The sequence below is a fragment of the Rattus norvegicus genome, chromosome 14 (assembly GCF_021556685.1).
Source record: "Rattus norvegicus strain SHRSP/BbbUtx chromosome 14, alternate assembly SHRSP_T2T, whole genome shotgun sequence".
Lineage (NCBI taxonomy): Eukaryota > Metazoa > Chordata > Mammalia > Rodentia > Muridae > Rattus > Rattus norvegicus.
In genome coordinates this window covers 96,530,495-96,556,954 of record NC_141547.1, presented here as the reverse complement: position 1 = coordinate 96,556,954, position 26,460 = coordinate 96,530,495, and the positions used below count along the sequence as shown (strand labels likewise).

Below are 26,460 nucleotides of genomic sequence, written 5' to 3'. Positions count from 1 at the left end.
GGGAAAAGAGGAAGTAAAAGGGAAGGGGAGAGCATGAACAGTAGGGGACAAATGTTGGCCTGCTACCATGCCCCACTGTACTACAGAAAGCAGACATAGCTGTAGGTGAGGGCAGAGAGCCGGGTGACGTAATGGAATCTCCAGTCGAAATGCCTTCCTTCCTTGGTAGATCCATTGCCTTTTCTCTCTGGTCTTGGTTCAGGATGCGTTCCCTCCATATTGACTTTTACTGATCCTTCTGTGCTCTTGTGGGCTCATAGCTCCTATGAGCTCTGATTTTCTTCACTGTACTCTATTGGCTACGGATAGTTGAGGCCATCCTCACCTCACTATGGCCATGTTCCTGCTTGGAATTGGCTGGAGCTTGTATCGTGCCCAAAGCACCATTTGAAGGCCGTTTTAAGCACTTAACAGCTCTGTTTTTCCAGTCGAGCTCCTGTGTTGGTCCTGGCAGCAGACACTGGGAAACCTTTATATGGAATCCCTACTTGCCCAGCTCTCTCTCTCACAGATCTTCTGGCACACATCTTCAATTTATCTGCCTGAAGCACAGTTCACAACCACAAGCCCCATTTATGGGTCCAGCGGCAGAAGCGATCTGTTCAAGGTGTTGATCAAGTTGGTTCAAAGGCTGCAGAAGTAGTTGATGGTGTAACAAAATATTTCTGTTCTCTTTGTTTTACAAACCATAATCAGACACTTGGTCCACTATGGTTTCCTGTAGGCCTAGATTTTTTTAAAATATATTTTTCCTTTTTCTTTTTTAAAATTTTTTATTAGATATATTTCTTTACTTACATTTCAAATGTTATTCCCCTTCCCAGTTTCCTGTCCATAAGCTCCCATACCCTCCCCCCCATCCCACAGGTATTCCCCCATACATCCCCCTTACTGCTCCTCCCCATATTCCCCTGCATTGGGGGTCCAAGTTTGGCAGGACCTAGGGCTTCCCCTTCCACTGGTGCCCCAACAAGGCTATTCTCTGCTACATATGCAGTTGGAACCCTGGGTCAGTCCAGGACATGCTCAGGAGAGATCTATATCCTGTCCCTTTCAACATGCATTTTTTAAATCTTCATCAATCTTATCTAGTTTTAGTGGCTGGTATATATGGACCACATGTAGGGAAGGCTCTGAATGGCTGTTCCTTTAGTTGCTGCTCTAAACGTTGCTTCCATATCCCCTCCTACGGATGTATTTTTTCCCCTTTTAAAAAGAGTGGGAGCATACGTGTTTTGGTCACCCTTCTTGAGCTTCCTGTGGTATGTGGATTGCATCTTGGGTAATTAAAGCTTTTAGGCTAATATCCACTTATCAATGAGTACATACCAAGTGTGTTTTTCTGTGATTGAGTTACCTCACTCAGGATGATATTTTCTAGTTCATTCCATTTGTCTATGAATTTCATGAAGTCATTGATTTTGATAGCTGAGTAGTACTCCATTGTGTAGACGTACCACATCTTTTGAATCCATTCTTCTGTTGAAGGGCATCTGGGTTCTTTCCAGCTTCTGGCTATTATAAATAAGGCTGCTATGAACATAGTGGAGCATGTGTCTTTGTTGTAGATTGGAGCATCTTTTGGGTATATGCCCAGGAGAGGTATAGCTGGGTCCTCAGGTAGTGGAATGTTCAATTTTTGAGGAACCTCCAGACTGATTTCCAGAGTGGTTGTACCAGTTTGCAATTCCACGAACAATGAACAAGTGTTCTTCTTTTTCCACATCCACAACATCTGCTGTCACCTGAGATTTTTATCTTAGTGATTCTGACTGGTGTGAGGCAGAATCTCAGGGTTGTTTTGATTTGCATTTCCCTGATGACTAAGGATGTTGAACATTTCTTGAGGTGTTTTTTGGCCATTCGATAATCCTTAGCTGAGATTGTTTTGTTTAGCTCTGTACCCCATTTTAATAGGGTTATTTGGCTCTCTGGAGTTTAACTTCTTGAGTTCTTTGTATTTTAATAAGTGTTCTTAATGTTTTAACTTCCCTTCTAGTCCACCACCTACTGGAGTTAGTGAAAAGGAAAGGTTAATAGAGCAAAGGAGGATGGGGACCTGTTCAGAAATAGTTCTATGGACTAAATCTAATCTTGTCTGTTGGGGTATATTTATATCCTTTCTATACATCTTGTGGTCTCTCAAGTATCCACTCTAGAATAACTGTTGGCATTTAGTCTAGGCTCTGCCCCAGAGTTAACTGGCAACAGCCATGTGTGCCTGACTCATATAAAAGGGGCTGCTTGCCCCTCCCCCTCTCTCTTGCTCTCTTGCTCCCTTCTATTCTCCTGTCCTCTTTCCCCTCTCTCTCCACTCTCCTCACCCCTCTCTCTCCAAGTGCTCATGGCCAGCCTCTCCTCCTCTCTCTCCTCTCGCCGCTCTGCCTTTCTCTTAACTCCCTTCCCCATGCCATAAATAAACTCTATTCTATACTATACAAGTGTCTGATACCACAAGGGGAAGTTATGCCTCAGTATGGGCCCCCTTACAGGCACCCTCTTCACCCACACCATACCATGTCTCCACAAAACATATTCCTTCCTCTTCTTATCTTTTTATAAAACACAACAAAAACATCGCATGTCCTTTTTCCAGGCTGTTTCCAGAAAAACACCATATGTATCATCTCAGCAAAACATCTTCCCATGTATCTGCATTAGCAAACACATTCTCTCATAAGACAGTTTCTAGGAAAACATCACATGACACAACTGAGTCTCTAAAGAAACCAGAAATTTCCACTTCTGTTTCCTGTCTATTGTCTTACCTGAAGGTATAGTTGTTTAACTTATACATTGAAGATTTCACTTAAACAATAATAAAAGTGAAACAATCATTCATAAACACAGAAACATTTGAGATTAATTAAAGTCCTTTCCTCTGGTCTTCTCTGTCTGTGGGATGAGTAAATCAGTGACAGCAGTTCATAAACATAGTAGGGTGCACAAACCCTATTTGGCACAGCTCAGGGATAGGAGAGGAATGCTTTTTTTAATCTTAGTTAATTTCTGCTAGCATTCTCCAGTAGGGCCTGACAAGCCACTTATTGTCAACTCTCAAAGAAGTCCTTCCAATCTTGCCACCCTTTCTACCCTCATACCTTAAGGAAGTAAGTGCATTTTTATGACTATATATTCTATCTGCACTCTCACAATAGGCAAGCTGACAAACTTGCTTCAGACTTTCTTTCTAGGCTCTAGATTCAAATATTCAGCTATTCCCTTGGTGACCTCTACCTATACACCTCAAACTTCATGTATCCTAAGAGACTTATAACAGTAATACTGTCAACATGTCACTCCCATGCCCTAATGTGTGCTATATTAAAATGGCATCTAGTAATATCTATGAACAAGCTAGAAACCTATCATCATTCCCCATTCTTTTTTTTTTTTTTTTTTGGTTTTTTTTTTTTTTTTTTTTTTCGGAGCTGGGGACCGAACCCAGGGCCTTGTGCTTCCTAGGTAAGCGCTCTACCACTGAGCTAAATCCCCAGTCCCATCATTCCCCATTCTTATTGAGATCACAAGATCAATTTATTAATCTTTTATATGTTGTCCTTCAAATATCTCTGAACTTCACAGTATCAGTCTCCCCGTCTCTAGAATATTCTGTTCATACTGATGGTCAGCAGCATAAAGGAGATTCTACACTATACCATTGCTCATACCTGTTGGGTTGATTTAGAATACATGTGATGGATAGTTTGATTCACTACTCCAGTTTTGTGTTCTGAGGTAAGGCTAATTCATTCTGTGCATCCTTTCTCTGGGATAGTTTATCAAAGTATTATATTTCTTGTCCTTACAGTATTCATAGAAATTTTTATGAACATTGATAGTTATTATTTTAATAGTTTCTCATTCTGCTAAAAATTGACATTTAAGTTTATAAATAGGGTCACAGCCACTGACTTACTCAATAAAGAAATGGAGTTAACAACTCATTCTAAGTGTCCATCAGAATCAATTAGGATGTTAAATCCTTGCATAAAATAATGTTTAATAAAATCATTCTCAGGGAAAATTGTCTCATTTTGAATTCAGCAAATACAAAAGCTGACATAAGATTTCTGGATAACTGCTCTAAGGCTTTAACACACCAAATTCAATAGCAATTGGGATATTAATGAGGGCATTCTTGTCTAGCGTTTCACCTCTCTTTTCTGGATTGATTGGAGGATGGCAGAAAATAACCTGATCAACCCTGTCCATAGGTTGGGGGCCTCATTTTTGTATGAGGATTTGCAGGCTTCATTTGCAGAAACAGACAAAGTAAAATCAATGAATTTATAACCTAATCACTGGTCTATATTGATTCACATTCGAGATATTCAGTTCACATGGTATTGTTTTCACTAACCACCTGTCAATACATCCTGGGTGTTGTGCTGGGTTAATCCACTGCTCTGTTTCCCCAGGGGAGCCACACCAACAGCTGTTGTCCTTCACACTGAAAAACTGTGCTCTCGGGGGTTTCTCCTAGTCAGTGTATGTTAATAACACTTCAAATTTATGTGACACCCAATCGCAGTCAAGTCCTGAGCTCTTTACATAGCATTAGGTTACAAATGGGTCTCGGTTAATTAATGGCTTTACAGTAAAGAAACCTTCACTTTTCAACATTGACCTCTCATTCCAAAGCATAGAAGAGGAGGAAGGACTTTCCTGGAATAACTTCAGAAGAGCAGAGTGCATTCAGTGGGCTGAATAAACACATACAATTGCCCGAACCAAATCACTCGTTCTTACAAAAGCAGGTGATAGTCAACTTTGATGGTCACAATTTTGCCAAAGCATGACATAAAGGAAGACTGAAACCAAATCATACCTTATCTCAGCATTCTCTTGATTTAAAAAAAAATAAAGACAACCAAAACAAACAAACAACAACAAAAACCAGAGGTCAATGTTGTCAACTTGCAATGGACATTTTTTTCCTAGCAAATGACCCAGTGAACTTTGCTTTTAAAACAAAAATTTTCCTTAACCTGCAGAGAAAGCACAAATCTCCATTTTTGAGTACATATGCAAAATTGCTTAAGAGTTGCTTCGGATCTGAAGCTCTGGCTCTGTGGGCTTGCTTAGATGGTCATTGATTTCCTCATTCCAGAGAGGTGAAAAGAGGGGACCAGGAGAGAAGAGATTAATTAATCTTGAATGTATCTGCAAGTTAAGAATTGTTGGCCTAGAATAGTTCCTGCCCTAAAATGATTAGCAAATATTGACTTTTATATGTAGTCATAATGTGTCATTTGAAACCCATGATAAGTGGCCAAAGTACTTCCTTAGCTCGCATCTCATTAAATTAGATCAGGTAGTGTTGAGGCAAATTACACAAAGACACAGAGCTGAAAAAAGTCAGACCTAAGGGTTTTAACATTGATTTTAGGGAAGGCTGAAGTCATACAGAGCACGTATCTTTTTCCACTCAAGTTTATGTGTGTTAGCCATCTGTTTTCTCTTGATGGATTTTGAAAAAAAAAGGATGTAATAATTTTGAGGTGCAATTGTTGTAAATATTCAGGATTTATGACTTTATTGCAACTGTAATCAGTCATCAGATTATGACTGATGTTCATGGCATTTTAGTTTTATAGAAAGTTTACTTATATATTATGAGATTTAGGGGTAAAACTGTGATGGAAAGTAGCATAGCACACTGGGAACATGGTCCTGTCTACCCAACACCCTTCGTATAGTTTATTTTTCAAGTGTGTATACGCCGTCTATGAGGAACATTAAAGGTGTGACACTACTCAGCTGGCCCCCCAAAAAAATCTTCCTGTATTTGTTAGTTCTCAAGGGCTGCATGTGTACTCTACTTACAATGGAATCGGACCGAGGCGAGGAAAGCCTCCAAATGCCATCAAAGCAAATGATCTGTGAACGTTGCTTCAAAGCTCATCATTAGCTGCCAGTGGATTTGGCTTCAAAGCTTGTGACTAGGTTTCCGTGGGAAGAGGGCATGACAACACCTGCATCTTGGCAAAAAGACTTCTGCTCAAATAGCAGGATGCATTAATTCTCGTTTGATTCATAAAATTAATTAGAGGACTAACAACCTTTATGGAATTCTGCCTACTCTTTATCCTTTTCTTTAAATAAAAAAAAAAGATAGACCCCAGGCCTTTTTGGTTCTTAAATGAATTTGCAAATTGACTAGTGTTCAAGTGGTACTTGAGCAAAATGAACAATTAAAAATGTATGGCTACCAATGAGATGTATTCACTGATCTCTTTAAGGATTAATTAGTTGTAGCAATGCTCTTTCTCAAGCAACAGACTGATATATTAGAGTAACTGGGGGTGGATAAGGAGGGGTCAAAAGGCGGTGTTTCTCACAGACATGTGCATGCATGTGTGCATAGGCAAACGTGTAGGACAAGGCTGCAGATGTGCATGTTGATATCTCTACAGGTTAAGACCATAAATATTGGGTGCCAGTCCCTTGAGTATACATTGCATTTCGGTGACTGGTTCACTGCTGCTAATCAGCAGATCCCTTGTGAGATGAAAGGCTCTTATTGATCATAATTTAATCATTAAAGCAGAGCAATGCTTTAGATACTTAAATAATATATTCAGATAAATTTATTCTCAATTTATGTTTTATTTCCCTGCCTTTACTGAGCTTGCAAGAATCTTTACCTCTTATGAAAACTTGCTGAAGAAATTATTAAATGCTCAAAAATAGAGAAACAATTTCTCCTTTGCATCCATCAATTCTGTACTCCAGACTACTCCTTTTCTCAAACTCTCTGGAATATTGGGGGCTAAATTCACAATGATAAAAGCCTGAAATCACGTCTGCATTTGCCCCTGCAAGCTGAAGACTTGGCGTTCAAAATATCCACCCCGTCAGACCTCAGCAATACGTTTCCGAAACGGCATAGATAACTTGCAACCCCCAAGATAGCTGCAAAAGTACAGGGGCAATGATCATAGTTTTCTTCTTCAAGATCTACTTTCAGATGATAACCTAAAAAAGTGCTTGTTTTCTCAGGCGGCCCAAATTCAGATCTTTCTATGGCCAGATTGTGCTGAGTCAGTCTGACAGGGCATAAGCATCAAACAAAGCTTTGAACAAATTCTGCTTGATTGTGCTTGGTCCTCTCTCTACTGAGCATCCTGAAAGGATGACCAGTAAGTGCCAGGAGGAAAAACCTAAGTTTTTAGTCCTGACAAACCAATTAGACTAGTGTAGAATAATTTGAGGTTTGTCTCCATGCTAGTTGAAAACATTTTAAGAAAATCTTCAGAGCTCTCTAAAAGGATATTTTTTTTTAAAGACAAAAATATCTTCATATAGCTGGGGTACTTGGGTGAGTTATATGTGGTCAACTAACTGGGTTGCATTTAAATGTATCTCTGAATGGAGAATAGGCTGTGCTCCTCTAACACAAATATATACATAAAACCATGCATGGGAGCTGGATGTAAAGAAAATCCATCACTGCAACCAAACCCATTTAATTAAAAATAAAAACCTGGGCTAACTGACCTTTTATGTGTAGGAACAGACTAGAGTTGTGCACCACTGGGTGAGCTTCAGAGACTGATGGCAGCTGAGGGAACAAGCCAGTTTGTAGGTTATGCTTGGGCATTACAGGCACAGATCCCCACAGATGCAAAGTCACAGGGGAAGCAATTGCACACGAAGCAAGTTGCCTCCCTGAATAGAGAGATGTAGCCATTTAGGCTTATTTTATTTTGTCTATTTGATCTTGAGACAAGTTCTCATGAATGTTAGGGGTGTATGTGTCGGGGGGGGTCTCAAATTACTTCGAAGATGATGAACTTTGGACCACCCTCTCCTTCTGAAATGCCATGATTACAGGAATGTGTGAACGATTCCCATTGGCTCAAGGCTGGGACTTGAACACAGGTCTTCCTGAATCCCAGGCAAGCATATTTACCAACTGAGTCCTAGGCTTATTTTAAATAGCATTTAAAGAGACATTTCTACATAGTTCATTCTACTCTGGAAAATTGTTTTTGACAACTGATGTAATCAATTGATATCTCTGTACAGTATTGACTAGTTTTTCTTATGACTCCAAGAAAAAAAAGCATCAGAGTACATGTTCTGGCAGATGACACAGAGATTAAGGTCTGTTTCTACTAAACATTTTTCTTTTCAGGCTTACTAAACTGTCCTTCAGCCAGAGAGGCAGAGCACACCCTCTCCCAATAGAAAGAAATCCATGTTGGTCATGACTAAAATTCCAATTAAATTTCATCACCAGCAGCAGGCTTTCTGTCATCCCCGGACAATGTAAATCACTGTTGATGCCCGGAAATGCACTTTATGAGTCTCCATTGTCACAGAATATCTACTTTCACAAGAACTTGTTTTATACTAGTAAATAAAACATCATTTGACATTTTTGTCACTTCTGATGTCTGGGTGCTGATGAAAATAATGGAAATGCTCAGAGGTTATGGGACATTGTTTATCAAGGAGTAAGTGGTACCATGCGACTGCGTGATTGATCCCCGCTGCATACTTTAGAGCTCCTTCCATTGCTTATCGAAACCTTTTAGGTAATGCACTCCTCTCGGATATCATTTTATGTTTGAAAAGCTTTATAATTCATAATGAAAAGTTGCCTGTTTGCCCCAAGTGAATCCATAGTTTCAATTACTCTCCGTGTACATGGTTGGACTCCATTTTGGCCACTGTTTATGGTATTTGGCAGGTTTTCAGTAACTACTTCTCTTTGATATGATTGATTTCTTACACAATACTCTGCTTTGCGTGTGTGGAGCTGAAATAATCTTAGTGAGCAGAAAGCAAAGGGCAGACCTTGTGCATTAACTTCATAAATGTTATGAGTGCCCAAAATTATATGTTAGCCTTAATAAATACAATAGTCAGAAGCAGGGATGGTGATGAGATCTCGACTGGGCCACCAGTATTCACTCTGTTCCACACCCACTCCTTTTTCTCACCCTTAAGAGAAAGAAGCATCAGAATTTAGCACACCAGAGCCAATGGCAGACAACACTGGTATCTGCGTATCCCCATGTTTTCTGCAGGCTACCATGAGCTTTTCTTCAGCAAAGTCATGTAAGACACATACCTCATTTATTCACACAAGACTAATCACCTTTGAACAGAAACAAAGAGACACATATATCTGAGTGACTGAAGGTGAGTGTGACGGCTACAATAGTCAAACATGATCAAACCCAGGTGGGCTACAATATGTGTTCTCAACCCTGTCCAAGACTGCATGAACAACGACAGAAGTCATCGTGACTTTCTGACTGTCCACATCAATAGGACAACCCATGAAAGGACTGAAATCACTGGGGAAAAGTGGCCCTTTGGCACCAGAGACAGTGATATACTGTACCATGCCAGCCACTATCGTTTACTCTTCTATCTAAACATGTGAGCACAGATGTCCCAAGTGAATAGCCCAAAGCCAAAGTCCCAGCACAGCATTCTCAGCACTGTCAGATGATAAACATTCATGTAGCCAAAGGCCTCTGGAAGTCTTTGCTTTGTCCTGTCTTTCCTGCAGAGCACATGTGTTCTTGATGTAATATTAAACATTTCCCTCTCATTCGGATCTTTAGCATTCCATATGTTTGTAGGGCAGCTTTTATGAAAAACTAATTTACAAATGAAAAGCATATTTGTATTGAAGATAGCTCTCTTAGTAGCTGTTCATTATGCAGCTAGCAGGACAGACTTTTTTTTTCCCCTTTCAAAAGGGAAATTTGCTGAGCCTCTTTTAATGGATGGCAACTTTCCCTTCTATCAGTAGCAAGAAAATTGATATAAAATTATCATTTTGGGTAACAGGAAAACCAAATTGATTACTGACTAGCATGGAGGGTTGAGTTGATTTGAAAGGATTCCAGTTTTGCACCCTTGCTTTCTGAAGTGGATTCTGTAGGCTTCTATTTTTCAAATGCTACTCATAAAAGCAGCAGGAATCAAGGATTTCAAAGAATGTGGAAGCAACCTCATAGCTTAACCAGGTGGCTAGGACAAGAAGGGTATGGCTCCTAACCACGAAGACTAAATGCTCAACAGAGAGAGAGAGAGAGAGAGAGAGAGAGAGAGAGAGAGAGAGAGAGAGAGAGAGAGACAGAGACAGAGAGACAGAGAGAGACAGAGACAGAGAGACAGAGAGAGACAGCAGACACAGACACAGACACAGAGAGTCAATTACATCACTAACTTTTGTGCTCCAATTCTTAGCAAGCGAAACAGAACATCTATTTTCTAAAGACTGATCAGAAAGAATATTTACTTAAAATTGCTGTGATCCTTGCCAGCATCACTTCCTGTCAAGTTTTCATTGGCTGGGAACCTGTAAAGTGCATGAAGTTGATCCATGAAGACCTGAGATTGACCCTCCAACCACTGGAGAAAAGCACATACGGTGTCAGAGGTTTGCAGTTAACATTGCGGATGACCCTGTCCCTGGGTTAGCCAGCAAGTATAGCTTAAACAACAAAACTCCAGGTCAATAAGAAACTGCCTCTAAACACCAAGTGCATGCAACCAAGGAGTGCTTAATCCCTGACTTCCACACATGCATGCCCATGCTCAAATCATAATATCTACTTTTAATTCAATTGCATGTGAAGGAAGGTGGCATTTGAGAACTAAAAAAAAAGTATTACAAAGACAGGTAGAAAATGTTTTTTTTATAAGTAGAACTCCTTTATTATATAGATAGGAGACTTTCTCATACAGATTCGGGCACCCACATCCAATATGCTTCAAACCTTTATAGTTTCAAGAAGAATTTGATGAACATATCTTAATAGTTCAGCTAACTAGAATGTTCTGTATTTGGTTTTTGCTTCGAAGTTAGGCATTTAAAGAGCTTAATGTTGCACTCGGGGGAAGAAGACACGAGTCTGTATCAGTACTCTCAGGCTGATGGTTTTCTTAAGCAAAGAACTGCTATATCAGCAACTTTATTCGTAATAGCCAGAGACTGGAAACAACCCAGATGCCCCTCAAGCAAAGAATGGATACAGAAAATGTGATTCATTTACACAGCGGCATACTATTCTGCTATTGAAAACAATGACACCATGATTTTTGTAGGCAAATGAATGGAGCTAGAGAATATCATCCCGAGTGAGGTAACCCAGACCCAAAGAGCATGCATGGTATGTGCTCACTTGTGCATATTAGCCCTAAACTATTGGACACCCATGCTACACTGTACAGACCCAAAGAAGCTGAACAAGAAGGAAGGCCCAGTCTTGATGCTTGAACCTCACTTAGAAGAGGAAATACAATAGTCATAGGAGGCAGATGGAGGAAGGGAGCTAAGTGGGAGAGGGGATGGGGAGGGGAATGGACAGGTGTAGGGAGAGACAGGAGAGAGGGCCAGAGGGCCAGTAGAATGAATGGAAATCTGCAACTGATGGTGGTGGTGTGTGGGTAGGGGTTGGCGCGATGGGGGCATCTCTAGGAGGTTTCAGGAATGGAGTTACTTTAGCTGAGACTCATAGCAGTGGGGATGTGGAATCTGAAGTCTCCACTTCCTGTAGTCAGGCAGGATTCCCAGTGGAAGGATAAGGACACTAACTCACCCACAAAACCTTCGACCCAAAATGTGTTCTGCCTACAAGATATGCAGGGACAAGGGTAGAGCAGAGATACAGAAATGACTGCACAAAATTGAGACACATCCCATGGGCAAATACCAATCACTGTTAATGATACTCTGTTATGTTTGCAGACAGGAGCCTAGCATAACTGTCCTCTGAAAGGCTCCACCCAGCAGCCAATATAAAGAGACACAGAGACCCACAGCCAAACATTAGAAGGAACTCGTGTAGTCTTTCAGAAGAGTTTGGGGAAGGATTGAGGGCCCCCAAAGGGGATAGGACTCCACAGCGTGACCAACAGAGTCAAGTAACCTGGTCTCTCGGAGCTGTCAGAGACTGAACCATGAATCGAAGAGCATGTGTAGGCTATACCTAGGTCCCCCGCATATATGTAGCAGATATGCCACTTGGTCTTCATGCAAGTCCCTAAATAACTGGAGCAAACCTGTCTCTCAAGCTGCTGCCTATGTATGGCCCGTTTGCCTAACTGGGTTGCGTTATAGGGCCTCACTTAGCTCTGCAGAGACTTAACATGCTAGGGTGTGGGGATACCCAGTGGTATCCTCTTAGAGGAGAAAGGTAAGGGGCATAGGGAAGGGACTGTGTGAGTGGGGAACTTGGAGTGGGTGGGCAGTGATTGGGATGTAAAGTGAATAAATAAATGAATTAATGGGGAGAAAAGAATTGCTATGTCAACAGCTTATGTGATGGTTGATACCCAGCCTGGGATCGTCCTGGCTTTAATTGGCAGTTGTGAGTATTAGCACCTGTACATATCTCAGGTTGTCCCTGTGGTCTGACAGCATTCTCGCTCTGTGCTTTGAACAAAGGCTTACTCACAGAAATAACTGACGGTGGATGATTGATGTCACCCATCACACGAGAGCTGACATCGCCTTTTCCCCACGTCTGTTTACAACTACACACTCGGATTTCGTTAAGATGAGCAAGACGTTCAGGAAGGGGGCTGCCACAGATGACAAGACAGTCGCCTCATTCCGAACACCTAGAAGAGTTGCTGTTGACATGGAAAAAAATCAAGTACTGGCGATATAGCATGGTTCTGGAGGACAATTTTCAATGGTTCTTCGTTTGTTTGTGTTTTTGTTTTTTTCCTGTTACGGTATTTTGCTTTTCTTGTTTGTTTCGACAGTTCACGCTTCTCTGACTCTTATGTAGACTTGACTTTGCAGTCGGGAGACGTGATATGAGGAAGAGGTATTCTGAAGACATTATCCTTCTGATTACTGACTTATAGCTTGCTAACGTCTAGAAGCTCATTAATCTGTGGGGAGAGTGTACTGCTTCAATTGGTGGTTGTGCAAAACAACAAACCCACAGTGTATTCCAAGGGCATCGTGCATTTCCACATCTGGACATCCATTGCCTCCACTGTGCTTCCAGATGTAGCAAATGTGGAATACTAGAAAAAGCCCTGGTGTGGCAAAGCTATCAAAGTAAACCCTGAGGACAAACAGCCTCGCTTCCTGTGTCTGGCCTCATAGGTTCTCACACAGGGTGGGCACTGACTGTTTCCCCCATTTTTATTGAAAATAGATTCTTTTCTAATGCAATATATCCTGAGAACCCCTTCTCCCAGTCCCTCCTCGACTCACATTCCCCTCTGGATCCACCCATATCTATCTCTTTAGAAAAAAAGCAGGTTTCTAAAGATAACAGCAAAACACAACATAATAAAATATAATGAGATAAAGCAGAACCCACAGCAGTGAAGTTGGACATGGTAAATCAACAGAAGGTAAGGGGCCCCAGGAGAAGGCACAGAATCAGAGACCTACATGTTATCTCGCTCTCAGGCTTCTTCCAAAAGTCCCCAGATGAAGCGTTTTGCAGGACACGTTTATTTTGACCCTATCTTTTCTCTCCTTAAATTTGTTCTTTTCTAACACACTGAGCTATCTTGTGGGGTTACTGAATAGCACACTATTATGTTATTGCTTTTGTAAGAATATCTTTTACTTACTCTTTGACAAATCATCCACAGATACAATGTATCTTTGTCATATCCACCTTCAGACAGTATTTCACAGCACTCCGACCTACCGCGAGGCTCTGGCAGTCTGGATGGGTCATATAGATCTGCCATTTGAAACTAAGCACTCAACACACACATTCTTCACATTTTAGCAGTCAGGACACAAGGCACAACTGCTGTCCACTGCACAAAGAAGCTCCTGTGGTCAAGGTTGAAAGCTGCACCAACCTGGATCACTATGTTTAGTGTCACCCTCTCACAGCTCCACCATCCAGTATGGGAAAGTGATGAGTACCTTGCTATGTTGAGACGTTTGCCCTAACGTTTTCCTCATGTTCAGTATCGCTTCTGTGATCATTTAAAAGCTTGCATTTATAAACATACTTATATTGTATTTATATTCTATAAGATATGAATAATATATATTGTGATATGTATAATTCATTTATATACAATATAATATATGCAATACAATATACAATATACAATATAATATGTACAATATAGTATATACCATATGGTATATGATATATAATGCACATATAATATATGATATATACTATATACTATATAGTATAATATGTAATATGTAGTGTGTAATATGTAATATTATATAGTGGATAATATGTGATATATTTATATATAATATAATATATTAGATTATATGTATTTATATATAAATTATAAGCTTACAATGCATATATAATTATATATATAATTACATATATCTCTATATAAATATAAATGTATATATAATATGTATTGAATATTATAAATTAGTATAAATACAAGGTTATATTTATATTGTCATTGTTTCATCAGCCACACTTGAATAAAATAGACAATTTGGTTTTTTTTATCCCTTTCTAAAGCTCCTCCAGTTCTCTAGGAGCATAAAACAGACATTGGCACTGTCATTTTCTAGCGAGAAAGACTGGCAGACGTGAGGCCCAGCAACTGTCCTATGGCTCACGGCTTTACTTAGTATAGGGTCCTTTATGAGTTCCAAGCGGAGTTGTGTCTCTGGTGATTTCTCTGCTGGCTGTTAGAGTGGTAAGGGCTTATAGAGCGTAGGTCACCTGCTCTCTGTAGTCTCTCACCAGCGTGAAGGCATGGATCAAAGATAGCTGCCCTACCAATATTCCCAATCAATCACAAAGTCCGATGTCTACACGGGTGCAAACAGTATGGAATGTCCACCATAGCTGCTATTCAGAACAATGTTGCAAAATAAGGAAGCCTAGCCTTGCCTTTAGAAGTACTGTGGCTTTTAGTGACCCATCTATTCAGCTCCACAAGTATTCAGCTATTTTGTGTAAGATCTGTTGTCTGTTTCCCTTTTAAAACTGTACTCCGTTCTATAATCTTTCGCGGAAAGGCCGTTAATTACAGTGCACTTAATCATAGAGAGCAGGTGTTAGCTAAAACGGACAAACTCTGGCTTTAGCCTTGAGAATTCATGCAGCTTAGCTGGATTTAAGTAAAACTCACCAAACTGGGCAAGTTAGGTCTGGTCATTGTGTGATTTCCTAGATCATGCGGCTGCAGAGTAAATGACTGAGTTGTGGTTTTCTGTAAAGGAAAACCGAACTCATCTGTAATACTAATGAAGGCCGTACTAGCGAGTCCCAGAAACATCATTTGGGGAAACAGCCCAACCGTGGATGCACCCAGTCTGGGGTGCATCCTTGAGGTAGTCACTCAACTTCTGTCTACTTCTCTTGCTTTATCTGTGACTTGATAGTAATAGCAGCATGTACTTGTGCTGCTTTTGAGGATTAAGTGAACTAAATTATGTAAGACATATCACAGTTCCTAGGTCTTCGCTATTATACCGGATCTTACTTTAAGAGAATAATTGTATTGTAAGAGGCTAATATTTCTGAAACAAAAGAGTAGGAGCAAGGGCAGAGAGTGAAGAACGATCCAAAGACAAGGTTCATTCCAGTAGACTCAGGTGTTCCAGAATATACCCCAAACAAATTCTTGCTTTCTTTTTTAAAAGAAATTAATGTGTTTATTTTTATTTCATGTATATGGTCATTTGCCTCTCTCTCTCTCTCTCTCTCTCTCTCTCTCTCTCTCTCTCTCTCTGTGTGTGTGTGTGTGTGTGTGTGTGTGTGTGCTCACAGTGCCAGACCAACCCAGAAGAGAACACCTGATCTGCTGGAACTATAGTTTCAGCTGGCTGTAAGCTGTCATATGGGTCCTGGGAATGAAATTTTGCTCCTCTGGAAAAGTAGCAAATGTTCCTAATCCCTAAAGCATATCTTTTGCCCCAAATGTTTGCTCTTGAAACAACTGTGTTCACTAGCACACAGACCATTTGTTTCTTTGGACAGAGCATCTACAGTTAAGATAGCCAACCATATTTGCAGTCAGTCTTAGCTTGTTCTGATGTGCTGTGTTTGTGTACATGTGACTTTTCTACACATGCGGTGATAGTTGTTGGCAGTATTACATATAGTAACGACTGAATGACTGACTATTTAGTCTTTCCAACAGATTGCCTTGGCCAGGGTCAGTTCTGGCCGACTCTTGGGTGTTGTCACCTGCCGAGTTACTGATTTTTTTCACACGGCTCTTCCAAAGGCAGCCTACAGTCAACTTGTCTGCCTCTGCAGAATGTAGGACAGGAAGACAGAATGTAGAAATTAACTGAACAGAAAAAAAAATCATTTTTGTTGGTGAAGAATCAGACACAGTAGCTGCTGAACTGGCGTGTGGCACTCTTCTTCAAGAGCGGTGCTAAGTTCTTTACTGGGCATCGGGACAGTTCTGCCATTGATTGTCCACTTTCATCCCTTAAGGCTCCTATAAAGCAGTTCTTGTACTTTCTCCTCTTTGTCCCTCACGCCCGAAGAATGTTTGCATTATCTTTCATCTGGGCTCTATTATAGCCTTCCAAATAGTATTTCTGGCCCCATTCATCATTCTTTCAAACTTAGAATCTGGTTTTCAAACTGCCAGTGGAGTCATTTTTCTTAAGACGTAAAGCTCTTTCATGGTTCATGACTGCCCACGGGATAAAAGCTGACTCTCTTCTTGTTGCATAGGAGTTTTCGGGATCGAGCTGGGACGATAGGGCCATCTCTACACTTCCCTCTTCTTGGCTGTGCTCTGGGAATCACGTGATATGAAGTATGTCATCTTCTTTGTCTGTCCAGGCCCACCCATTTCCACTTTTAGGTTGCCAATTCACTCCTCAGGGACTAACAAGAATCTCCCTTTGTGACCTGTCCCATACTTCTATTCTTGATTTAAGAGCCCTGCTAAGTTTCCTTCTTTTATCCCTTCAGAAGTCTAACAGAGCAATACAATTCCTTCCTCTGGGCTATTTTCACGCACAAAATGGGATTTACATACGTGTTACAGTGTGTGGTTTTCTTGGTACTGCTTTACATCTGTTTCATTTACTAGGTAATTAAGCGTTTCTCTTTCTTATTTATTTTAATTTTGCATATTTTTAGATGGAGCCTCACTGCATGCCTTAGCTGACCTATGGAGACCAAGGTAGACTAGATATCAGAAATCGGCTTCCTACTGCTGTCCAGTGTTGGGGATTAAAGGTGGGAACTACCATACCTGGCTCAATAGCGAATCTTTGAAATTAGAGCGATGGCATTTCCCTTTGTGTTTCCAATCATTGCCGTGGCCTGTAGGCACGAGTTAGATATCTAAGTCTGTGCTGTAGATGCATCTCTTAATGGCTACACAGTTAGTCAAGTTGAGCAAGTAATATAGAATTCTGTTGGAATAAAGTTCTAGCCTGGACAAATGAACGCCGTGCCCGAGAATGAAATAACTCAGTCTGGGTAGCTATGGACGTAGCTGCTTACCATTGGCACAAATTCTATAATTCTCTGAGCTCCAATAAGTAGTCAGAACCTTGATTATTTAATACTGCTTGCACTTGAATTCTTGAGGAGTAGTGTCAATAATGACTAGCTGACAAGCTCGCAGCTTTCCAGGGTGGCAAAGCTCGTTCTATGATGCTTCCAGGTTCTCACTGTCCTATTTTATTAACAGTATTGCTTGATGATGTGAAGTGACTTTTCTACTCACTTTTGTGGAGAGTGGTGAGCATTTGAACAATAACTAGGGACACACTGAAACTCTTAAGGTCTGGCTAACGAGTACTTGCCATTGTCTTTCAGGATGGAAACAGATAAAAGCATGTTGCTCTTATCTCTGTAGAAGGGCCCCATGTCCTCCAAATGACCAACCCAACCGACCTATGAGGGTAATAGGACAAAATAATTATTCGTAGCTTTTATTAGGAGAAAAAAGGGAGCATCATTCAGCTACAACAGATTGCTCTGGGTGCAACAGTTTTCATCTGGAGAACAAATGTTTCCTCAAGAACTTGAAAAAAAGTAATTAGTCATTTTAAATGTATGTCAAATGTGAATAGAAGGACTCAGGATGTTTGGAGAGCTCACATACACTAAGTTCGGTTTTGACTTATGAATTAAACACTGGCGAATGATCAGTCAACACTGACCTCTAATTGGCTTTAGTGTCTTGACAAACTAGAAATTGTTATTCCAATGACAGAACTTTTTTTTTTTCCGTGTGCAAAAGAAGCATGGGACATGCACAACAGCTGAACGGTGTTTTTCCAGAACATGTAAGCCACACATTCAGCTCATGTACACTGCATGCCTGTGATTGACTTGGGGCATTTTAATTAAAAAAAAATAGTTTTAAAAAGTACCCAAACATATGATGATTCCTTTAGCCATTGTGTGGCATTCTGTAGAAAATATAAAACATTTAAAAAGAAAGCTTGGCTCTGCGTGTGATTATACGATGGTATATAAATGGAAACCAAAGAGGGAGATGATATGTTAATTCATAGACAAGGAAACACACACACACACACACACACACACACACACACACACACACACCTCTGACAATTCATTCCTGTAATCAGAAGACAATATGGCATGAGCAAACACACTCTCCGCTAAGGCAGAAGAGTCCTTCTCTGTCACAGCAGGTCTAGACAGCTCCTCCAGCTGTGTCTGCTCTCTCGCAGTGATCTGTGACTCCCTTTCCAGGGTGACACGAGCTCAGAAGGAAATGGCGGCAAGCTCAATCATTTCTCTCTGCTTAGTGTCTGCAGCGTGGTGGTTTGGAATTTGCTGGAAGGCAAATTATATTGCCTTGACAGTGTGAGAAAATTTTTTCTCATGTATGTGTTTTTACGTTTTTCTGTCAAAAAGAGTTAACCCATTGTTTTTGTAAACTTGTCGGGGAGTGATAGAGAGCGAAGTGAGCTCCCCTCAACGGGATGAGAAACAGCCACGACTGACGACTGACATCAGGGACAGGGGGCAAAGGCTACTTAAGGGGAGTGTGGTTTTGTTCGGGTTCTGGCACGAAACTGTTTCTGAAAAAGGAACTCCTTGCTGAGTTGCGTTCGCTGTGTTGCTTCCTTGTGCAACCTTGAGGGTCTTCCTTTCCCAACGTTAGGGAGAGCAGGGGTTGTGCAGACTCCATTTACCAACTGCAAGATAAGGAGTCACGGAGCACACGGTCGGTCCTTTCTCCCAGCACTGCATCAGAGGCTTTGCCTTCATCTTGCGTTATCCTTCTCGTATGATGACCCTTACCGGGTGATGCAGTGTACTCGGTAAGACGGCTCCTTGCTGTATACTTCAATGCAAAGCCCTTGTAGTTCCTAAATCCAGTCTTTGGAGTTGAACCAGAAATGTAGGTTTTTGTTTCAATGTCTGATGTCATTCTAGGACTTCTACATTCTGCAGTATCAGGAATCCTATCACACTGGAATGATTGAAGGAAAACTTTCAAAAACACACTCCTTTATGCCCTGGCTTCTTGGCCAGTAAACCGTCCAGAAGGTGGCCACGTGATTTGTAAGTTTCCCTCAGTTCTGATCCATAGCCATTTTGATTACCATGGTCTCGTTTGTTTCTGTTTGTTGGTTGGTTTTCTTAAATGAAAGGGTATACACAAAGTTAGGCGCTAAATGTTTTAAGTTTTTTTTTTTTTTTGGAGAAATGTTTCTTTCCTGTGGTGTACATTTGCAAATGAACTTGCAATTTTCTGTTTTTCTTTAATTGCATTTGATACCCAACAAAAGAGAGGCTAAAGGAGAGTCACAGCTCTGTTAACTCCTAGTTATCATGATCCTGGTTCCAACATCACATCCTCAGCATCTTGTCTCTTTCTTTTCTTTTTCTTTTTTTTCCTCTCTAGATTTAATCTAGTAAAATCATATTGACCTGGGTTAATAATCTTTCCAATATAAATGGTCTAAATGTTACTTGGAAAAACAAAGACAGACTAAGTCATCTTTCCAAATCGCTCTTTGGGCATTCCTTATTTGGAAAGTTTTCTTTCTGGTGGGATTTGGATTCTCATTAATCTACCTCTCCTTTCGACAGTGAAATGAAAAACGGAATGAGATTATCAGAATGGATAGCCTGTGCAGACCTGACAACATGCTTTTGAAACGTGGTTTACATTCGACATCAGTTAAGCTCTTTGGGCCAGCGTGTCTCAGATTTGCTAGATGAGGCCTGAACTCCACTCCCAGCTTAGACACAAATATGTTTTATTCGTTATAAATGCCTCTCAAGTCAGTTAGAAGGATGGATGAATTTCTGGTGCAGAAAGTATTGTCATCTGCAAACCTATAAATATCTCTCACTGTATCTCATGGAGTACTACTACAGAGAAATTTGGTTTTCTGATTTTGTTTTTTACGTTTTTGTTTGGTGGAGTACGCCTTTTCCCTTACCTGGGTATTTCTTTTAAATTGTATTCTTCATTAACATTTTTTAAGTGTAGCAAAAAAGAAACGTAATATAAAGTTTGACATTTAGTTGCTTTAAATTCGATGTAACTTCTTTTGCACCCTTTGGCATACCTAATTAGAGTCCAATTGCTCCTTATGGAAAGGTTTTTAACAACCTTAATAGAGTGGAAAATTCTATATCGCTCTGTAATAATAAAGACAATAGCAGTTAAAACAGTGAACTTGCAACGTTAATGAGTAGCCACTGATGAAAATCGGAATGTCAGCCACAGTTTGCCTTATGCTATTGCCTCGATGGCTGGCGATACTGTTTCTGAAAGTGAAAGTACCGGAAGTAACAGTCCAGGCTCTGGTGGGCGTGGCTGAAATTCTCCTCACTCCTTTAATTATATGCTTCTTGTCACCCGAAGACTTTTCATTCCATTCCACTCAAATCAGGTTCATAGAATAATAGTGAGGTAAACGGCCCCTCCACAGTGCCCCTTAATAAGAATATAACCCAGTGTTCCTCACTGCACAGGCAACGGAGAGAGGGTTAAGTAGTGAGAGCTGTCATGAACTGAAGTGCTTCTCTTAATTTGTAACACACAGGCCAGGAATCTTGCAAGTACAGAATCCATGGCTCCACGAGTAGCTAAGGAAGATGCTGATGTGGGTCCTGGGGGGACAGGGCACTGTCCCTTTAGCAATAGGTTCCTGGGGTCCACATGTATGTCAGTGGCCTGAATATTGAGAAACACAGGGGAAGAACATGCCATGAGTCCTTAATCGAAAGCTCTCTCCTGGACCCACACCAGTGTGATTAAGTCCAGGAGCATCCTTTTTTACTCCCTCCTTGCATCTCAAGACATATTAAAGATATCCAAGTACATTGGATTACACAGAAAGATTTAAAAGTGTAGAGAGAAGTTTCTTGCTCAAAATCCTGACATAGAAATGGACATCTTACCAAGAAATCCAGGCTGTTGTGCAAAGCAATAGAAGTCTTCAGTAGATGTCTTTTTTGCTCTGGACTCTACGATCATAGGCATTTGCTAAACTAATAAATGAACAAAGTAAAAAAAAATGATAGTGGTTGTCAACTTTGGCCCATTTTGCTTTTCTCTTTTTATTTTGAGTTCGTCTTTGTTCTTGAGCCTAGAGTTTCCCGCGAGGCACTGTCTGAAGCAACCCTTCGGTAACTGTATCCTCACTAGTTGGTATCCTCCTACAGGTGTGCCAACATTCCGTTAATTCTATTTAGTTTTACTTCTAGTTTTTTCCTGAGGTCCACATGTGTTCAGATGTATGTGGGTTACATGTCTGTGTGCACGTGGTGCTCCCAGGCTGATGTCAGGAGTGTTCCTCAGTCCCTTTCCACGTTATCTGCTAGACAGGGTCTCTCAGTGGAATGCAGAGCTTGCCAGAGCAGCTGACCTGTGTAGCCTGCTTGCTCTGGGGCTTTCCCGTGTTTGCACTTCAGATGCTGCACTCACTGGCAGGCCACTCTGCCCACAGTGGCATTGACTTAACTGTGGGATCTGAACTCTTGCCCTTATGCTTGCACAGGCTCACCTTATCCATCTCCCCAACTCTTCCATTTGTTCCTTTAGTCTGATTGTGAATGAGGAGTCTCTAGTGTGTCAACAAAGGGAAAGAACATATCTGTTGGCACAGTTGCAGTGTCAGGAGGGACCCCACTGTCCCTCCGTTCTGCTTTTTAGTGGTGTAAACACAGCCCACCAAAGGCTCTACCTGGACCCAGCAGATACCCAAAGGCCAGACAATCAGCAGCACAGCCTGAGCAGAATTTTGGCTAACACATTCTCCTTGAGCCAGTGTTTTCTGTGTGTGGCAGCCAACATGCTGTATTTTTATACAAAGCCTGTTTTGTTGACAGGAACATTGATAAAATGAAAGCAATTCAGAAACAGTCTTGTAGGGGGTGGCTGAGAGTAAGGACTTTAAAATGTTTTATCTATCCTAGAAGGCAACCATTAGTGTTTCCTTCATAGCAAGATGAGAAGAAAAAGTAGTGTCTTCTACTTCTGGATCATCAAGTTCTTGCAGCTCCTCAGACTGTCTCACATCACCCAACGGGAAAGAAATTCATTCTTCCCCACGCCCCAGACAGGACTTGTTCAGAAGACTGCACGGAAGCTTGGGAGTTATTTGGTTAATTAGACAATTTGGTAACAATTAATCATTCAATTTGACTAATATACACATTTTTCAAAATACCAAGGAATTGTCAAGTCTCCATTCTATGTTTATGTTTGCTTGTCTCTCTCCCTCCCTCCCTCTTTCTCTCTCTCCCTCCCCCCTCCTCTCTCTCTCTCTCTCTCTCTCTCTCTCTCTCTCTCTCTCTCTTTCTCTCTCTCTCTCTCCTGTGTGTGTGTGTGTGTGTGTGTGTGTGTGTGTGTGTGTGTGTGTGTGTGTGTACAAGGATGAATTACGGAACATATTTGCCTAAGGTCATATAATCGTTTTTTTTTTTGCTATTTCCTTTATTGTTTGCCCTCAAATCCTCTTTTTGTAGTAAGCCAAGGAAGGGAAATGACGCTGGCTTCCAAATTTCATTATGAAACCTTCCATTTAAAACAAAATGTATTGCATATTATAATTGCTACCAGAACCCTTGAGAGCAGTGGTTTTCAACCTTGTAAGAATTGTGGCACTGCTCTTAAATGTGGCTGACTTCAAGGAGCCCACAGTCCTTTAACCAGGCTCTGGCTAACAGGATACTTTCAAAAAATAGTTACATGGCGAAAAGCATAAACACATTTTTTGGTTAATAAAATGCACATAATTTTCTTAACCAAAAATGATGATAATGGCTTTGTCTTATAATAGTGAAGTTTTGTATTTTTCCGAAAGTCCAAGTTTGAGCTTGTGTACACAAAACTGTTATGAAAAACAGAAACACATTAATTAAAATCTGTTTCTCCTTCTGAATGAGCTGTTGAGCGGTTAATTCTTCTTCCTACAAGTTGCTGTTTTTGAAAGCTGCTTTCAAAAGGAACAGTAAACACAGTTCCTGTCCCTTTCCATAGGTGTAAAGGGATCCTGTGAATTTCCACTAAGACAACGATAATGACAGGCACTCAGGGCATTCTGAGTGCCAACTACTTAACAGTCATTGATCTGTGGAAGCCTGCTGGGAAAGACGGAAATTATATCTTTTTTTGCAAAGGAGAAGTCAGCTTTAGCAAGGTCAGGGACTTCCAAGTTCACCTCCATTGAGCAAGAGAAAGAGCAGAAGGGCCAAGCCCCAAGTGGTCCTCTATGTGGTACTCTATGTGGGGAAAACCACTGTTTTCTGAGACCTATCGAAGTTCTGAGCCTCTTACAAGTTCTCCGCTGTTGTCTGCTCCACTACCAGTAATTCAACAAAGATACTTGGAAAATGTGATTTTAAAACGTTGAATTCTCCAGTAAATTAAATTCAAACTCCATTTTATCCATCCCCACGAAACTTGTAGAAAGCCTGACTGTAAGGAATTGGGATCCAGTCCTTTGAACTTTAACTACTCCCAGCACTGTGATCAGCAGGACAAAGGGGAAAAAAATGCTCCGCAAAGGAAGGAAACTGGCGCGTTTTCTCTAGGCCTGCCAGCTTTCCTCAGCATCCAAGGAAGGCTCTTTTCATCCACACAGAAAAGTCAGGACATCGTTCTGAAAATGTTTTAAGGCCAACAGTTGAAACCCGGAGACCCTGCTTACCAACGATAACGTAAGAGTAGTATTTCCGATGAGCGCTACCTGGGTTTTAACCCATGGGTTGAGCACATTCTGATGTCTTGGAATCAATCCCTGTGACCAGACCAGCAACAGCCAACAAAAGACAAAGGGAAGCAGTTTAAGCAACCGACGTTATCCCTCGCTTGGCAATGAGAAGATTGTTTTGTTCAATTGGTCATTCTGCCATTAGCTTTTTTGGTAAATCCCTTCAACCAGGCTGTGACCCTCGGAACGGACCTCTCCTCTGACCACAGTCTTCACAAGTAACGCAACAGAAGGCTTAGTGGGAAAGAGACAAATCTGGAGTCCCCCTCAGGAGCTCCAAAACGGTAGTTCTACCAGATTCATTCCATTTGACACATATGGCCCATCAGGGACATCCCTTGTTTTCCTAAAATATTTCCCTTTTATTTATGCAAACTTGAAAATGTTTACCAACAATTCTCAAACCTGTTCCATGATTTCTCCCAGGATTGCTACTCTGAAACCACTTTCTGAGCACCTTCAAAGACAGGACTTAAAAAAAAAATTAAACTTAACTTGACTTTCCTTTTACAGTATTAGGGGGTGGGATCAGTTTCCATAATCCATAATTAGAAGACGCATATTCTCGGACTGTTGGCTCAAAGTTAATGGGCATATGAAAAGCGGTTTTCAAACTGCACCATCTAAGTGTGAGAATTTTTATCAGAGGTAAAACATTTAATATGTGCCTAGTTATTGGATGAAGGTCTTAAAATAAAATTAACATTTCTAAATCTTCTTTTCAATATTCAAAATATCTATATATCCCCAAGGGGGAAAAACAAAAGTTTAAAAAGAAAATCATACTTTAAAGGATTTTTTGATTTAACAAAGATACTTGATTTTTACAACAATTTTCAAATATTCACACAATCTCCCAAAGCAATACGTACGATGTACATATTTGCATATACACACATACATGCTTGTGAAGACACCTTCAGCTCGAGTAGCAACAGCGACCTCTAGTGTGTCTTTCTAATCGGCTCACGTTACAGCTTTTATTCCCTGTCTCTTTAACCTCCAGGAGATTGTTGAAGCATTTATTTCCAGTTCACATTTAGTCTAATTTCTGTATTGACTAAAACAGGAGAGTGATCTTTGGGAGATCTTTTTTTGGCTCTACTAAGGTGATAAAGCAATTATGACTTTATTAACGATTGTCATTTCGGTGTCCAAAGCTGTACCTGCACAACCCCCTCAAAGGTGGGGTTTTATTTGCGTGATGAACTTTTCCGTGGTCGACGAACTCTTGTGTTCTAAGCACAAGCATCCGCTCACCAGCATGCAAGCTTGTTTAAGGAGCACTCACTTCTGGGCCTCTTTATTAAAATTAAGAGAAAAAAGCTGGGACTGAGGAGCGAGCGGCTCAGCAGTTAAGCGCATGTGCTATCCTTTCAAAGGGCGCGGGTGTGATTCCCATCACCCACGTGCTGGCTCCCAACCTTTTGTAACTCCAGCTCTGTGGAATCTGAATGACCTCTCTTGGCCTCTGTGGGCACGCACCAGGCACACACACCCCGCACACCCATACATGCAAGCAACGGGGGTCGGGGAGAGAGAGAGAGAGAGAGAGAGAGAGAGAGAGAGAGAGAGAGAGAGAGAGAGAGAGAGAGAGAGAGAGAGAGAGAGAGAGAGAGAGAGAGAGAGAGAGAGAGAGAGAGAGAGAGAGAGAGAATGAATATATTTATTAAAATTAAGGGAAAATTGAAGGATCTGTCTGAGGGCAAAAACGTTTGTTAACGTTTTAGGGGTTTGTTCCAGACATATGCTGCTGTGAGGGGAGTCTACAGGAATAAAGTCTTATGATGTTGACAGCTTGTATCAATTCTACTCCAGTCTTCTCTTTTCAGTGTATAACAGCAATCCAGTTTTTATGGGGTCAGCCTTGGTACATAGGAGCCTGGGTGACCATGGTAAAAGAGTCCGTAGGCTTTTCCACACCCTCTCTCTTTTTTTTCTCTCTTATTTTTTTTCTAAGCAAGTATTTCCTGTCTCCTTTCAGACAGAGTTCAAAATAAAACATTCACTGTCATCTGGTCAGACTGCATTGGATTCCCATTGGCCTTGGCTGTTTGTGTCTGTCTGACAGAAGGAAGCTGAAAGGGGTTTTCTGTCTGCCCTATGGCAAACACTTTTAGGATGTGTGGGAAAGGGAAAGAAAAGACTTTTTTTTTTCTTTTAAGTAAATGATTCCTGTAAATGAGAGAAACCTTTCAGATTGTAGCTGCTGGAAAAGATCCTGCAGGACAGATAGGGAGTTGTGAAAGGCTGTGCAAGATTGTCTCCTGGGATGGGGTGATCTTTGGTGCCCCTCAACAGCTGGGCTTGCTGGCAAG

The 26,460-nt window shown here is 40.9% G+C and overlaps 1 long non-coding RNA gene across 1 annotated transcript; it reads left to right on the top strand.

Moving 5' to 3' along the window:
- The first annotated feature begins 18,651 nt into the window (after nucleotides 1-18,651).
- LOC148001462 (uncharacterized) lies at nucleotides 18,652-23,307 on the top strand. Its single transcript, XR_015637160.1, has 3 exons — nucleotides 18,652-19,228; nucleotides 19,344-19,472; nucleotides 20,004-23,307. It is a non-coding gene; the product is annotated as an uncharacterized LOC148001462 (long non-coding RNA).
- The last annotated feature ends 3,153 nt before the right edge of the window (nucleotides 23,308-26,460 follow it).